This window comes from Cetorhinus maximus, chromosome 18, assembly GCF_964194155.1.
Source record: "Cetorhinus maximus chromosome 18, sCetMax3.hap1.1, whole genome shotgun sequence".
Lineage (NCBI taxonomy): Eukaryota > Metazoa > Chordata > Chondrichthyes > Lamniformes > Cetorhinidae > Cetorhinus > Cetorhinus maximus.
This window is the reverse complement of record NC_135896.1, coordinates 62,905,258-62,923,099: the sequence shown is the minus strand read 5'-3', so window position 1 is coordinate 62,923,099 and position 17,842 is coordinate 62,905,258. Positions and strand designations below refer to the sequence as shown.

Genomic DNA, 17,842 nt, shown 5'->3' with positions numbered 1-17,842 from the left:
AAATTTGAATAAAATCAAATCCCACCTGTATTTTAAGATATATCCCAAATTTATTTTGGGATTTTCACTGTTTCTATAATAAACACATCATTCATCCAGGGTAGCAAAGATAAAATTTATGGAATATTGATTTAGTACTAAACAAAATCTGTATGGTGTTTTTAAAATACTAATGATTGTTCCATGATGTTGCTCACAATGACTTGGAAACTGAACTGCATTATTCTATGCATTGCACAACAAAAGCAAAAGAAAAAAAATGACTTTTCATAAGGCAAAAAAAGCAAACAGCTGAGACCTCAGAAGGAAGAAATAATACTGGGGAAAATGTGCCTGGAGTGTGCTGCTGCTGGACTCAGCCTTAGAGGAGAGGTGAGACTATAAGGGGCATACCACAGAATCCATTCCAGCCAAAGACAGGTAAGCTTATGAGTAAAGATTGGCAGCACCTGGAAGGAAGGCAGCTGTAAGAGACACCTGAGGTGCCAATTATAATGTTTCAATTGTCCTTAGCTATGCAAATTAATATAAATTTAAGAGTAGCCTAAATTCAGTTGAAGGAGAAGAAGGATAAAAGTAACTGGAGACCAGTTAGTCTTATGTTAGTTGTGGGTAAACTCTTCGAATCCATAATGCAAGATGAAATTAGTGAGTATTCAAAAAAAAGTCTAAAACAGCCAGATTTAAAGAAAATCATGTTTGACAAATCAAAGTTTTTGAATTGTTCAATTGAGTAAAGGAAATGTAATAGATACAACATCCACAGCTTCTCAGAAGGTATCTTAAGAAAGCCCAATACTAAAAATTTTAGATGCACGGTGCCAAAGAAAATGTAGCACAAATGGATAGAAAGTTAGTTGACAAATGAGAAACAAAAGGTTAGGATTAATGAGTGTGGATTAAATTGCGAAGAGTCAAGAAGTAGTGTACCCCAGAAGTCAATTCTGCATCAACTTTTATTCTTAAATTACAGTTTTGATTTGAGAATAGGGAGAATAATATCAAAAGTTGATGACAGAAATAAAGAATTTGGCAAATAGCAAAGCAGATAGTACAAATCTTTCTACATCTTCCTGAAGTTTAGTGGAATAGACAGATAGATGGCAGGTGTAATTTAATATGGACAGATAGGAGATAGATTTTCTGAGGAAGAACAAGGAATGCAAATATAGACTCAAATGGAAAGACACTGAAGAGTGAGAGTCATAGGGGTTCAAACACAATTGCCTAAAATTGCACATTAATAGAGCGATATAAAAAAAAAGCCAAAAGCATTCTGTTTCACAAATAGGTAATAAATAATAAAGAGGTAATAAATTTATACAAGAACATGATTAGGCCACAGTTAAAAGTACAGTTTTATGTGGTCCATTATATAAAGGACATTAAAGATCTATACAACAAACAGCATAGATTCATCAGGATGAGCAGCTAGTTTCGAGTAAATACTTGAAATACTTTATTTTGATTGGAGCAGGGAAGTTTAAGGGAAGATTTAGTAGACATTTTTTGAAACAATGAAAGGTTTTGATTGTTAAAGTATCTTTATACAGAAACCTGGAGTATGGAATGCTTTGCCGAATGGCTAGTTGAGGCACCTACAACAGCAAGAACCAATGTTGCTACTACATCATCACGCAGTTAGCAAAAAAAATTCAATAATCTTGAGGACTTACTGTAATTGTGTTGTTTGTGTGTTTTGTTGACACCATGCAATCAAAACAGGAAAACTGAACCATTTGTATCATGGCTCACTTAGAACCATGAAACAATACTGATCAGCTTTGTAACTAAGTTGGCAGTGATGACTTATAAATCAACAACTCAATCAACCATCCAAAAGCAAAAGACTGCAGATGCTAGAAAGCTGAAAAACAGATAATGCTGGAAATGCTCAGCAGGTTTGGCAACACCTGTGAAGACAGAAACAGAGTTAACATTTCAGGACATGACCTTTCATCAGAACTGGGAAAAGTTAGAAATGCAAAAGTTTTTAAATAGGTGAAATGGGAAACGTGGAAAAAAAGGGAGAGATTCGGGAAAGGACAGAAGACATGAGATGACAAGAGTTGGTGAGGCAGAGCCAAAAAGAATGGCAATGCCAGATAAAAAAAGCAAAACGGGCCCCACAGCAACTGCGGAGAGGAATACAGTTAACATTTCGCGTCCGTATGACTCTTCATCAGAACTAAGGAAATATAGAAATGAGGTGATATATAAGCTGGTTGAGGGGGGTGGGACAGGTAGAGCTGGATAAAGGGCCAGTGATAGGTGGATAGGTGGAGGCAAAGAAGAAATTGCCAAAGATGTCATAGACAAAAGGACAAAGGGGTGTTGACGGTGGTGATATGAGCTAAGGAATATGCTAATGGTGACATTAAGGATAGAAAGCAGGACGAGCAGGTGACAGATAGCCCCAGTGGGGGTGGGGTGGGGGGAAGGGATTGAAGTAGGCTAAAAGGTGGAGATAAAACAATAGATGGAAATAAATTTTAAAATAACGGAAATAGGTGGGAAAAGAAAAATATATTTAAAAAATTATAAACTATTGGAAAAAGGGGGTTCGGAAAAGGGGTGGGGATGGAAGAGAAAGTTCATGATCTGAAGTTGTTGAACTCAATGTTAAGTCCGGAAGGCTGTAAAGTGCCTAGTCGGAAGATGGGGTGCTGTTCCTCCAGTTTGCGTTGAGCTTCACTGGAACATTGCAACAGGGAAAGGACGGACATGTGGGCACAATGTCAACCACAATGAGGGGGGGAATCCTCAGTTAAGGAAGAAGGAAGACATGCCAGAAGCACCATTTTGGAAAGTGGCATCGGAACAGAAAAGGCACAAGGCTTGAGCATGTTCCTTTTGTTTGCAGAGAACGGATCCCTGCATATAAATTGTCACTTCTAGCAAGCATAAATGAGCCAGGTTACAAGTTCGACAGATTATCTTAATTTGGTTATTAGTCTAGCTATTAGCACACTCGGGATTGTTCAGCAAGTGCTGCCTAATTACAAAATCACATTTAATGGAAGACTTGTTGTTTTGGGTGTTGCAAGAGTGGGCTGGTTGAGTACATCTGAACTCTGTCTATTACGAATAACTGTAATTTATTTTGTTTGATTTGACCAGCCAACCATTGGGACATATGGCCTACATACCTGGTATCACACCAGCACTGAACTAAAAATTAGTTTCCCACAGCCTTTTCGTGGACTTGTCAATGGATATTTCCATTGCACAGCGCCCTCTGCTGGGGGATACATGTTGTCTGAACAAGGCAACTGCAAAGTTCTTCAGCCAATTAGACTGAAGAATCCTCAGACACTGGGCCAAATTGTCCTGGTGGCCGGGGAAACCAGGAAAATAACAGGGATCCATGTCGGGAGGGCTTTCTGATTCATTGCCGCCATTAGGGAACTTTCCCAGGGCAAGCCAGAATCCCCCACCATCAACATCTTGGGGGGGTTCCCATTGGCCAGAAACTGAACTGGACCAGGTATATCAATATTGTAGCTGCAAGAGGTCAGAAGTTGGGAATTCTGCAGCCAGCAACTCACCTCCTAACTCCCCCAAAGCCTGCCCAGTGTCTACAAGGTTAAGGAAAAAGATAGTTTTAGCTTTATTTCTGAAGCATTTATTCTTTACATACAAGCCAGTAAAAACTAACTGTTGGTGTACACTGCCATTTTGGTATCTTATTCATCCTGCAGATTCTTCACGCAACCAATGGTCATCACTTTAAACAGTCTAGCCGAGCTCTGGAATTCCATCCCTGAACCTCTTCGCCTTTCTACCTCTCCTCCTTCAAGCCAGTGTTTAAAGGCTATCTCTGTAACTAATATCTCCTTCATTGGCTTGGCATCAATTTTTGTCTGATTACACTCCTGTGAAGCACCTTTGAATGTTTTGCTATGTTAAAGGCACAATATAAAAGCAAGTTATAATTGCCTTTGCATTAGTGCTGCCTTTGCATCAGTTATTTACCAGGTAAACCAAATAGGAACATGATTTGGAGCTATTCTCTCCCATAGCTTTAGTTTTACGTCTAGGTTTGGCAAATTTTTAAAAATCCAGGAGGTTGCGGCAACATGTGTCAAACTCCTACATCATATTATAGCATGCAATGATAAATTGATATTTTAAGATAAACAAGTGAGTGAACAAAACAAACAATTATTGGGTTAGCCCCTTTTACTCTTACACACAGCTGAGCTTCATTTTAAGATTTTTAAGGCAGTTAACTGCATGATAATGTCTGTTCCTAAGAAGAAATAAACATCTTGCCGTCAGGTCAAATAGAGGTAAATGAAATCACATATGCAAAAAATGTCATTTTTATTGAGTATAATTACATTATGAAAATGTAATTAGTATAAAACAACTGCAGATATATATTGCCACTTCCAAACTGAATATGCACTACTTCCAAACATTGCAAAGAAGCCACTACAGCAGTTTGTAGATCAAAGTCCATTGCAACATTTGCACTACAAACAGACCATTTCCTTCCAACAAATTTAAAACAAACTTCAAAATGCAGCTTTGAAAAACTGAAACAATCATACATACTAATTTTGAAAGGAAACACTTCCTTTTCCACGGTTTATGATTACAGAAAACTATACGACAACTGACTCTGCATTGTGATGGACAAGTGATCAAAACTGCGAAGACGTTCCTTAGCTTAACCAGTTAATAATTCAGACACACATACCCATGTTTAATTTATGATCACTTTAAAAGTGATATGTGCAGTTTTAGCCCAATTTACGACCAGTAATGTTAAAGTACAATAAGCAATAGAGCTTACAGTTATGGCTGAAGTTGAAAAAAGAAAACAAAATCTAACTTCAGTTAGTACAGACCATTGTGCAAGGTAGAGTTTCCTATACTCTTCCCATCTTCAATGCCAGGGATGGATAATTTAATAGGCTGAGTTTGACATTTTGAGACAACATATGTATTCAACAAGCAGCCTCTTTGATTCACAGTTGATTCCTTTTTGGAACAGAATTCCTAAAATGATGTAAAGAAATGTGCAAATCATTTGATGCAATTTTGTTATTTATCAAAATACAAAGACAGGTTTGTAGAGACAGCAACAGATCAAGACTGAAGTTTGAAATGTTTACTGCTACTTACAATAACTTTTTTATTCATTGTTATTCAATTATTGTTTCCAAATTAAATTACTGACAATATGATATTCTGGAAAGCACTAGGCTCTGAGTAATTCTGTGTGTCAAATGCCAAGGGAAGAATGAGAAGATATATGTTAAAGCCTTTGCAGCTTGGTCCTTTGTGAACTGGTAATTCCTTTCTTCTTTTCCTAACTGGCTCCAAAACCACCATTGAAAAAGAGCACAAAGAATGAAACATGACATAGACTTACGGATCAGATTAGAATTTTATTATAAGTTGCACAGGTGTAACTCAACAGGCTTCAACAAGTTGAGCAAAAGATATTTTCAGATACTGTAGACTACTTGCCAAAGCAAACTTCAGACTACACTGATCTCTTCTGTAAGCTAGCTTTACTGTGATGACAGATATCCATGACCTAGGCCACCATCAGCAACATCTCTCTAATAGATTATTTTAGTTAATACAGAAAGGGAATTATTCTTGTAACATATTAAAAAGGACAGTGCTTTTTTAAAAAAAATCTGTATCAATGAACTGACATTACAATAAAATAATCTACAAAAATACTCTCGGGATCTGAATTTGCATTATCCTCTGAATTTTACTTGCTCAAGAGCTTACAAGTATAGTGTTTCTAAAGATACTGACTGCCCTTTGGACGAAATGCACACCAAATTTTATTTCACAGTTTAAAGGAGTAAATCTCTCATTTATCTTATGATGAGATGATCTTATTGAAATGTTAAGATTCTGAGGGGGCTTGACAGGGTACATGCTGCGAGGATGTTTCTCCCTGTAGGGGGATCGACAAGTAGGGACACAGCTTCAAAGCACGAAGTCTCTTGTTTAAGACAGAGATGAGGAGGATTTTCTTCTCTCAGATGGTCGTTGATCTTTGGAATTCAGTACCCCAGAGAGCACTGGTGGTTGGGTCATTCAAGGCTGAGCTAGATTTTGATTTACAAGGGAGTAAAGGGTTATGGGGTACAGGCTGGAAAGTGGAGTTAAGGCCACAATCAAGTCAGCCATGATCTTATTGAATGGCAAAGCAGGTGCGAAGAGCCAAATGGCCAACCCATTCTCCTATTTTATATTCTTACAACTAATTAAGTCATCCATCATTAGATCTAGTCAAGCTACATCAAACGCTATTGGGTCTTGCTCTCCTCTCCCAAAAACTTCCAACTACTCTAGGACTATCTACTAGCTTCTATGCTCCACTATCAACTTATAAAGTTTGAAACCTTCTATTCAACTACATGCTTTTCTCCTTTCCTCTTTCTTACCAAATCTTCCCCTTAGGTTTCCTACCCCAGCCCTAAAATATTATGGGCAGAATTTTGCTGTTGGCGAGCAGGGGGTGGGGCCCACTCGCCGACATGTAAAATGACGCGGGATGACGTTGGGCGGAACCCCTGACATCATCCCGCCCCATTTAAATTTTCAGGAAGGCGGGGGCGCAGAAAAATCAGCTGCAGGCCTGCCGACCTGTCAGTGGCCAATCGAGGCCATTGACAGGATCATTTAAATAATTAAAGGACCTGCCTGTCCAACCTTAAGGTTGGCAGGCAGGCCAGAAGCCCCAGCGGGGAACAGAAAAAACATGAAACCTCATCCCCCGGCGGGATGAGGTTTCATGTAGGGTTTTAAAAAGTTTAATAAAGTTATAGTTTAAATTATGAACATGTCCCATCTCATGTGACATTGTCACATGAGGGGGACACGTTAGGGAATTTTTTTTTTCTCTATTTTTAATCTTCTTCAAAGTGGAAGCGATCTCCCTGAGGCTGCACTTTGCCTCAGGGAGATGTGCGCTCTTTCGTGCGCATGCTTTTGAGAATCACCCCTGCCCGCACAGGAAGGGCATAGCGCTTCCTGCCGGACCTGTCCTTAATTGACCCGCCCACATAAAATGGCGGTGCAGCCCGCTTCTCCAGCGAGGATCAGCTCCCCGCCCGCTGGAGATTGGGTTGGGCCCGCCCGACAGGCAGAAAATTCTGCCCTATGTCTTTATCTAATTTCTCTGCTCTCTCTCCTATGCCCTCTTTGACCTCATCTTGTCCATGAAACTCACCTCTCACTCATTTGACCACATTCCAACAAAGATTGCCTAAGATTGTTCCCTTCAAAAGAACCATCATGGCACTCCTCTTCAAAAAACCAACACCTACCCTATGTCCTTACAAATTGCCGCTACATCTTCAATCCCCTTTTCCCTCCAAAGTTCTTTAAGTGTTGTCAATCCTCAAGGCTATGCTCATATTTCCTGCAAGTCCATATTTGAATATCTCCAAACCAGCATCCGCAGTAGCTTTTAGCTTTTTGTTTTTATCTCCAAACCAGGTTTTGATCTGCCATAGCATAACAGCCAGAACCAAGTGACACCCTTTTTGACAATGGCGTATTATTCCTCTTTGTACTCCTTTATCTCTCCACAACCTTTGGCACAGCCAACCATACTATCCTCTATTAATATTTTCCTCCATGGGTGTTCGATAATGCTCTTGCCTATTCAATCATAGCCAGAACATCCCCGGCAACGTCTTTTCTTGCTGTCCCCACACAAGCGTTCTGAATTCCCCCAAAGAACAACCCTTGAATCTGTTGTCTTATTTATGTCATGCCTTCTGGACTTAATCAGCAGATATGGGATCAGCTGATGTCAGCTCCATTTCTGCACCACCTCTCCACAGCCATACACAGTTGTTAAACTGCTTGAAGGGTCATGAGGACTCGAAACGTCAACTCTTTTCTTCTTCTTCTCCGTCGATGCTGCCAAACCTGCTGAGTTTTTCCAGGTAATTCTGTTTTTGTTTTGCCCAAAATAATGTTGGTCAACTGCATTTCTTCCAGTTAATCACAGAGGAGGGAAATTTAAAAGGACTTCATTAATGATGATTTAGAAGAGAATGACGTGAAGAAAAACTACAAAATTGCATTTAAAAAACACTTTTCACAACCATCAGACGCCTCAAAGTGCTTTACAGCCAAGAACTACTTATGAAGTTTAGTCACTGTTGTAATGTAGGAAATGCAGAAACCAATTTGCTTACAAAAAACTCCCACAAACTCTCAAAACGTGATAACAACCGGATAAATATTGGCCAGAACTCTGGGGATAACTCTACAGCTCTTATTCAAAATAGCGCCATGGGATCTGTTACATCCACCTGAGGAGGCAGACATCCGTTTAACACCATATCCAAAAGACAACATCACTGGCAGGAGCTATATGCACTCCATATACTGGAATAGTTTTTTTGTGCTCAAGGCCTGGAGTGGGGCCAACTGAGCCACAGCTGATGCAGGAGGATGGCGACGATTGTGCAAGCAGAGAAGGTTCTGCAAGTGAAGCTGTGAATACTAAACAAAGAAAGTGTGAAGGGATTTTTAAAATTTATGATCACTGAGAAAACTAAAGCCATTGTCATAGCATCATTCCGTCACAAGTTTCATTCCCTTGTCAGGGACTTAATCTCTTTCTAGCCATTGCGTCAGGGGGAATCAGACTGTTCACAAATCCATTTGACTGAGCTCAATTCTGACTCCTCTTAATCAAGTTCGCCAAATTTCCACCTCCATGATATTGTTTGGCTCCGACCCTGCCTTGATCCAACTGCCATCAAAACTTTCATCTTTGTGTTTTCGTCTCCAAAGTAACAGAAACTTGCATTGATATAATACCTTTAACATAATAAAATATCCCATGGTGCTTTCACAGTAGAGTTATAAAACAAAATTGTATACTGAGCCACATAAGGGGACATTCGGGCAGGTAACCAAAAAGCTTGTTTAAAGAGCCAGGTTTTCAAAAGTGTCTTCAAGGCAGGGAGTGGCAGAGAGGTTTAGAGAGGAAATTCTAGAGCTGAGAGTAGCTAGACAGCTGAAGAAAAGGCTGCCTGTGCATTAAAATTCAGGAATAGCCAACAGGTCTGAGGGTTGTGGGGCTGGAAGAGATCACAACCATTGGGAGCATCAAGGCCATGGAGGCATTTGGAAACCAGGATAAAAGTTTTTTTTAAAAGGAACCAGAGGAGGTCAATGAGCACAGCAATAAGTGAAAGGGGCTTGGTGCAAGTTAGGATTATGGGCAACAGAATTTTGGATGAGCTCATGTTTATGAAGGGTGCAAAATGGGAGTTGAAATAATCAAGTCTAGAGTTAACAAAGGCATGGATGAGAGCTTTAGCAGCAGATAAGCTGAGCTGAGGCAGAGTTGAGCAACGCCATGGAAGTCAAAATAAGTGCTTGGAAGGTCATCTCATGGTCAAATACAATGCTAAAGCATTCGCGTGATTTCAGGTTAGCCTCCAATTCTTGGCTCTCTCTAAGTTTCAGCTCTTTCAAAACTTTCCTGTCCATATCCTAGCCCACTCATGTGCAGCCCTGCTAATCTGGGTTAGTTCCCCAGTGCCACAATGCATCTAATTTAAAACACTCATCGTGTTTGAATCCCTATCAATCTCTGTAGCCTGTTTCATCCCTACAAAATCTGCCACCAACTCGGTTCCTTATTCTGGCATTTTTTGTATTGTTCGCTCCCCTTACCTGTACTCCTCCAATCTCACCATTGGCAGCCATGTATTAAGCTGTCTATGCCCCATGCACTGAAATTCCCTCCTTAATACTGTCCACCTCTCTGTCCTTCAAGAGCCTCCTCTTTGACCAAGCTCTCTCCAAATATCTCCAGCCTCCAACTTTATCCAATAAAGCTTCAAATGCCACTTATTGTTTTTCTATGTAAAAAGCCCGATATAAAATTTCAGCTATTATCCAACATCAGAAGGATGCCTGTTGATAAATACAGCAGGGGTCTGAAGAACGGTTATACAGACTCAAAATGTTAACTCTGTTTCTTTCTCCACAGATGCTGTCAGACCTGCTGGATTTTTCCAGCATTTTCTGTTTTTATATTCGAAACTGGCAGATGTTGTTTTTCAAAAGTGGAAGGCAAAGCCCTGATACCAAGGATTTGACAGGAAGGGACAGAGCATAGGAACAACAGTGCACCAGCAACTAGGGTCAGAGTAGGGAAAGATGGTAAAAAGACATAATTAAAGGCTCTGTGTCTGAATGCATGCAGCATTAATACTAAAATGGATGAATTGATGGCACAAATTGAAATAAATGGGTATGATAATGATAGCCATTACAGAGACATGGTTACATGGTTGCAAAATGACCAAGGCTGAGACCTGAATATTGAAGGTTATTTGATATTTCAGAAGGATAGGAAGAAAGCAAAAGGAGGTGCGGTAGCTCTGTTAATCAAGGATGAGTAGTAAGAAATGATCTTGATTCGAAAGATTAATGTGTAGAATAAGTTTAGGTAGAGATAAGAAACAGAAAGAGAAAGCATTTACTGGTAGTAGTAGTTTATAGACCGCCCGAACAGGACTTGCACTGTAGGACAGGGTATAAATCTAGAAAGGGCTTGTAAGGATGATACTCTAATAGTGGAGGAGATTTTAATCTTCGTATAGATTGAACGAATTAAATTGGCAAAGGTAGCCTTGAGAATGAGTTCATAGAGTGTACTGAAGACAATTTCTGAGAACAATGCATTCTGGAACCAACCAGGGAACAGGCCATTTTAGACCTGGGTCAAAATCCTGGAACTTCCTCCCTAACAGCACTGTGGGTATATGTGCACCATATGAACTGCAGCAGTTCAAGAAGGCAGCTCACCACCACTTTCTCAAGAGAAATTTAGGGTGGACAATACATGCTGGCCTAACCAGCGACACCCATATCCCATCAATGAATAAAAAAAAAGACAAATCTGGCAAAGTGTAATGAGAGGATTAATTAATGACCTCAAAGGGTTCTCTAGGTTGGAGTGATCACATGTTCAATTTCACATTCAGTTTGAGGGTGAGAAACGTGTATCAGAAACAGGTGTCTTAAACACAGATAAAAGGTAATAAAACAAGGGTATGAAGACAGAGCTGGCTATGGTGGAGTGGGTAAATAGGTTAAAAGATTAAAATGGTAGAGAAGCAGCGGAAGACATTTAAGGAAATATTTCATAACTCTCAAAGTGTTATGGGCAGGGTAGGAGACATAAACTGAGACCCTTGTACCCTTCTCCGTACTGCCTGTAATTAGTGTAGTTTTTAGAGGAAGATGTGTGTGTGATTCTTCCCCCCCGCATGCTTTTGTGGGTTTAAATAAAGATGGCTACTTATTCACACATTCAACCCAAAATGCTAAGCACTATGTCAATCACACCCCCACACACAAGAAAAGGTACTTTTAAAGAAAATAGTATCATTTTACAAGTTATAACCCATAAGAATAGCTGATAGTTCATGTGTTGCATTCGTAATAGAAGATCAGTCACTGCAGGCCCAATAAAGAAACAGAGTTACTTCCAAACTTAAATTGAAATTCAGATGGGTTCAAATAGCTGAAGTCCAATATCTGGATTGTTGTAGGATTCCCATGAAGAGAAGTATGCTCAGCAGGTCAGGAAGCTAGGCACTTGTGCTTTTTGTATCAGGAGGCCAAATTTCTTTACAGATGGACGTTGAGTTTTAGAATCAGGCTGGGGTGTTCTTTTAAGACGTATGGCCTCCAGGTTTTTAAAGGTAAAGGTGACACAGCCTTTTGCCATCTCTTTCGGTGTTCTACACCAGACTTCCCAGGTCTTTAGATCAAGCTCATTATTTCCAGCTGGTTTCAATCACATGAGCAATACTGGTATTGCCCACCCTTAATGGCTCAGCTGAAAGCCATTGCTATATGGAGGAGATAATGGATGAGTTCTGCACACTTCATCAGGATAAATTGGTTTCTGACTAGCCCTCATTGTTAGGGTTCCAAATTGGAAGCTTGGAGTCTGGGCTTGTGTTTTGGGTAGATCCCCAAACAATAGCAAGTGTGAATTCTGTACATAGTATTCATCTGTGTGTGTGTCAGGAAGATATAATAGTTTTCATAATGTTACTGGAATTTATTGCAAAGTAGAATAATAGTGGGGTCTGTGTCAATGTGTGTGAGCGTGCGCGCATATGAGACTTAATTGAATTACAGGCAGCTGGTCTGAAGACTTTGAAGTGTCATAAGATAAGCTAGGTTTGAAATGTTCGTCAACTCGCAGACACTTCCTCCTGCCTCTCCCTGGACCATGACCCCACTACTGAACATCAAGCCATTGTTTCCAGGACTGTTACTGACCTCACCTCCTCTGGAGATCTTCCTTCCACAGCTTCCAACCTGATACTCTCCCAACCTTGGATGGCCCGCTTCTACCTCCTACCCAAAATCCACAAACAGGACTGTCCCGGCAGACCGATCATGTCAGCCTGTTCCTGCCCCACGGAACTAATTTCTTGCTATCTTGACTCCATTCTCTCTCCCCTTGTCCAATCCCTTCCCACTTACATCCGTGATTCCTCTGACACCCTACATCACATCAACAATTTTCTGTTCCCTGGCCCCAACCGCCTCCTCTTCACCATGGACGTCCAATCCCTCTACACCTCCATCCCCCACCAGGATGGTCTGATGGCTCTCCGCTTCTTCCTCGAACAGAGGCCCGAACAATCCCCATCCACCACTACTCTCCTCTGTCTGGCTGAACTTGTTCTCACACTGAACAATTTCTCCTTAAACTCCTCTCACTTCCTCCAAATAAAAGGTGTGGCTATGGGTACCCGTATGGGCCCCAGCTATGCCTGCCTCTTCATGGGGTCTGTGGAACATTCCTTGTTCCAGTCCTACTCCGGCCCCCTCCCACAACTCTTTCTCCGGTACATCGATGATTGCTTCGGTGCTGCTTCATGCTCTCGTCTGGACCTGGAAAAATTTATTAATTTTGCTACCAATTTCCACCCCTCCATCATTTTCACATGGTCCATCTCTGACATTTCCCTTCCCTTCTTTGACTGCTCTGTCTCAATTTCTGGTGATAAAGACTGTCCACCAATCTCTATTACAAGCCTACCAACTACCACAGCTACCTCGACTACAGCTCCTCACACCCCGCTTCCTGTAAGGACTCCATCCCATTCTCTCAGTTCTTACGCCTCCGTTGCATCTGTTCTGATGATGCCACTTTCAAAAACAGTTCCTCTGACATGTCTTCCTTCTTCCTCAACCGAGGTTTTCCACCCACAGTGGTTGACAGGGCCCTCAACCGTGTCCGGCCCATCTCCCGCGCATCCGCCCTCACACCTTCCTCTCCCTCCCAGAAACATGATAGGGATCCCCTTGTCCTCACTTATCGCCCCACCAGCCTCCACATTCAAAGGATCATCCTCCGCCATTTCCGCCAATTCCAGCATGATGCCACCACCAAACACATCTTCCCTTCACCCCCCTGGCGGCATTCCACAGGGATCTTTCCCTCCGGGACACTCTGGTCCACTCCTCCATCACCCCCTACACCTCAACCCGCTCCCTTGGCACCTTCCCATGCAACCGCAGAAGGTGCAACACCTGCCTCTTTACTTACCCTCACCTCACCGTCCAAGGGCCCAAACACTCCTTTCAAGTGAAGCAGCATTTCACTTGCACTTCCCTCAATTTAGTCTACTGCATTCGTTGCTCCCAATGCGGTTTCCTCTACATTGGAGAGGCCAAATGCAGACTGGGTGACCGCTTTGCAGAACACCTTACGGTCTGTCCGCAAGCATGACCCAGACCTCTCTGTCGCTTGCCATTTCAACACTCCACCCTGCTCTCATGCCCACATGTCCATCCTTGGCCTGCTGCATTGTTCCAGTGAAGCTCAACGCAAACTGGAGGAACAGCACCTCATCTTCCGACTAGGCACTTTACAGCCTTCTGGACTGAATATTGAGTTCAACAATTTTAGATCGTGAACTCTCTCCTCCATCCCCACCCCTTTTTTTTCCAATAATTTATATAGATTTTTCTTTTCCCACCTATTTCCATTATTTTTAAATGTATTTCCATCCACTGTTTTATCACTACCTTTTAGCCTATTTCGATTCCTTCACCCCACCCCACCCCCACTAGGGCTATCTGTACCTTGCTTGTCCTGCTTTCTACCCTTAATTAGCACATTCCTTAGATAATGTCATCACCTTCAACACCACTTTGTCCTTTTGTCTGTGACATCTTTTGGTTATCTCCACCTATCACTGGCCCTCTATCCAGCTCTACCTGTCCCACCCCCACTTAAACCAGCTTATATTTCACCTCTCCTATTTTTACTTAGCTCTGTTGAAGAGTCATACGGACTCGAAACGTTAACTGTGTTCCTCTCTGCAGATGCTGCCAGACCTGCTGAGTTTTTCCAGGTATTTTTATTTTTGTTTTGAAATGTTAAGTAGGTAACTATGGGGGAAGTTTTAGAATGTAAGGTAAAGGGAACATATGCATTTTTAAATAAACCAGGCTAGCTCAAGTTCAAAAGAGGGACTAAAATATTACACCAAGCCAGGAGAAGTTAAGAAACAATGCGTTTATTTTTCCCAAAGATTACTGGTAAAATTGGTACAATGATAGATTTTATTATTTGAAAGGTAAAAGTCCAAAGACTTCGTGAAACAATGGGAATTTGCATCTAAAGGGGAAAAATATGTATAAAGGAGAGAAAGTTGTGTGCAAGGGAAGGCATTCCAAGATCTAAAACATGTGTAAAAAGCCTCCAGCATCTAAGCCTCAAGCTACTATCTACAAAGAACTGAAGTAAAGAAAACTTTGAATTGGATTGTTCAGGATATCATGTTTCTTTGCCTCGGTCTTTTAAAATCCATGTGCCTTACTGAAAGTGTAACTGGACGTTGGATTAACTAGGGGACTTAGAATTTATTATAGTAGTAATTTGTAGATCAATGTGTGTACTTAAAAATCATTTCTTCTATTAATAAATGTTTGATTTAGTTTTGTAATAAACCTATAAGACTCAGTGGTCTTATTACTACTGAGTTCAAGGCACACACCTTGAAATTTATACAAATTGCAAAACAGTTGTGGCAGTTGTTTCAAGTTTCCCTTTGGGATTTGAGCAACTCAGCATTTACCATCAGCTGTGCCATAACGTATGTCCATTCCAGGGGGAGGTTCCCAGCCATGGTGATGCAGTTAGGGATTTTTCAAGGGCTTCGGATAGCCTGTGGTGAAGTTGCAGAGGTCACCTGGCTCTTGGTGACCATCTGAACAGTTCTGTACAGTTCCAGATTTTTTTATACAGACACAGAGTCCATATTTAAAGTTATGAGTATGACATGCCTTTACTGGGCATAACAAAAGATGTAGCCCATTGAGAAAGAAAGACTTTGGGAAAGATGCATTATCCATAGCTAACTAAGGGAGTTAAGGTTGGTATAAAATTGAATGATAAGGCAGTGCTGTGAAGATTACTGACAGGCCAGAAGATTGGGAAAGTTTTGGAAACCAACTTATACTAACAGCAAAAAATTACAATGTATTCATGATTCTGGAAAATTTTTGAACTAAAATCTTAAAAGAAATTCAAATAAAGCCTATGTAGTCTTTGAAGCATTACCCCAAGCCTGTGTAAAAGTCCATGACAACCTTATAATTTGTTCCCTAGCAAACAGCTCCACCTTGAGGATTGATGAACTCACATGACTGCACAAATTTTATAAAAGTTGTCATACCATTTTATAAAAATATATTTTTTTAAATCATTTGCAAATTGCAGATCATAATAAATAGTTACAAAGCACTAAATTACAAGACAAAGAACTAATAAATTTTAAGGGTAACTTGTATTCAATCTAATATTAAAAAAACTAACATTTTGGCTATTATAGTACTGAACAAAAAAAATCATTTTCCAGAGAGAACAGAAAAAGAAGTCTGGCCATATGCTAACATCAAAAAATGGAGTTGCTGGAAAACTTCAAAATTTTAATAGTCAAACACTAGTTCATCCTCCACCTTTCACAGTCACTCAGAATGAAATAAAGGCATCAATATATATGCATTGAAACCTGGCACATTAATTGGGATCATCAAAAGGGTACATTTAATTAACAGAGAAAACTCTGAGAACTTTCCCGGGGGTGGGGGGTAGCTTTTGGGGTGAATTGGTTCTGCAGCAGTTTTTCCCTGGAAACCTCTTTAGGCTACACCTGATTGCTCTTAGTCAGCAACATCACCATTGCAGTCAAGTACACTCAACTCAAGGATCCCCATTCCAGTCAGAAAATAGGTATCAAAACTTCACTAATATCCAACAATCCCAGTTTTGATCTAGAGCGGTGGCGTAGTGGTAATGTCACTGGATTAGTAATCCAGAGGCCTAGGCTATTGCTTTGGGGACACAGGTTTAAATCCCACCATGGCAGCTGGTGGAATTCAAATTCAATTAATAAATCTGGAATATAAAGCTAGTCTCAGTAATGGTAACAATGAAACTATGATTGATTGTTCTAAAATCCCATCTGGTTCACTAATGTCCTTTAGGGGAGGAAATCTGCTGTCCTTACCTGGCCTGGCCTACATGTCACTCCAGGCCCACAGCAAAGTGGTTGACTCTTAAACACCCTCTGAACAAGAGCAATTTGGGATGAGCAATAAATGCTGGCCTATCCAGTGACACCCACATCCCATTAACGAATATTTTTTAAAAAGCTGGTTGTGGCTGCAATGGTCTCCAAGTCAAATAACACTCGTCATCAGGACTCACATGTGAGAAATGATCATTAGAGTGAGCTGAAGGGCACTGCCAGCCCAGAATCCTAGGAAGACTCAACAAGGGGAAAGAGATAGGTGGAAAGAAAATGAAGAAATAAAATATGCAAAAAGTTCTTCACTTTTGAAAGTTATTTGTTCATCTATTTAAGCTTCCCCACATTAAACAATCAGCTCTCAAATTCAAAATATTTTCATGTGGTATCATTGCCACTACAAGGAAGGATATGGGCTTACTTTGTTACATAGAATTTGAACTTTTGAGTGCAAAACTCTGGGAAACAGGAATATCAACAAGTTTCAAGATTAGAATTCCTTCCTTCCCCTTTACTGCCCCAATCCCCATACATACATAATAGATATGAAATAAAAAAACAGATAATCAGTTAACTTTCTTTTACTTCAAAAAAGTGCCAATGTAACAACTTTAGCTGTCAGGTTAGGAATAAGATTGAGGGCTATCACAAGAGTAAATACAAGCAATAAATGTTAAATGAAGGTTATTGTTGGGCTCAAGGTGGCAAAATGGGGCACAGTAGTTCAAGGAAAAATAATTTATGATGCAGAAGTGAATAGATTCTTGAGACATGCTTCATTTGCCTTCTGAAAATCTTTTCTTCAGAATATCAAGTTGGGTACAACATCTAAAACGAACACAGTAAACACACTAGAATAAAAGCAAAAAACTGCGAATGCTGGAAATCCAAAACAAAAACAAAAATACCTGGAAAAACTCAGCAGGCCTGACAGCATCTGCAGAGAGGAACACAGTTAACGTTTTGAGTCCGTATGACTCTTCATCAGAACTAAGGAAAAATAGAAAAGAGGTGAAATATAAGTTGGTTTAAGGGGGGGTGGGACAGGTACAGCTGGATAGAGGGCCATTGATAGGTGGAGATAACCAAAAGATGTCATAGACAAAAATACAAAGAGGTGTTGAAGCTGGTGATATTATCTAAGGAATGTGATAATAAAAGGTACAGATAGCCCTAGTGGGGGTGGGGTGGGAGGAAGGGATTGAAATAGGCTAAAAGGCAGAGATAAAACAATGGATGGAAATACATTTTAAAAT

At 40.5% G+C, this 17,842-nt stretch overlaps 1 protein-coding gene across 20 annotated transcripts in view; it reads right to left on the bottom strand.

Annotated features, from left to right (window-relative positions):
- The window catches only part of mipol1 (mirror-image polydactyly 1), a 379,557-nt gene that overhangs the window by 333,845 nt on the left and 27,870 nt on the right, over positions 1-17,842 (bottom strand). For 3 of the 20 annotated variants that reach the window (XM_078562782.1, XM_078562781.1, XM_078562788.1), the window contains exon 2: positions 4,857-5,007. The exons of 16 other annotated variants lie outside the window; for them this stretch is intronic. The gene's annotated coding sequence lies outside the window, so the exon portion shown is untranslated. Of the gene's footprint in view, positions 1-1,676; positions 1,850-4,856; positions 5,008-17,842 lie in introns of those variants that run through there. One more of the 20 variants, XM_078562783.1, reaches the window with a different exon arrangement.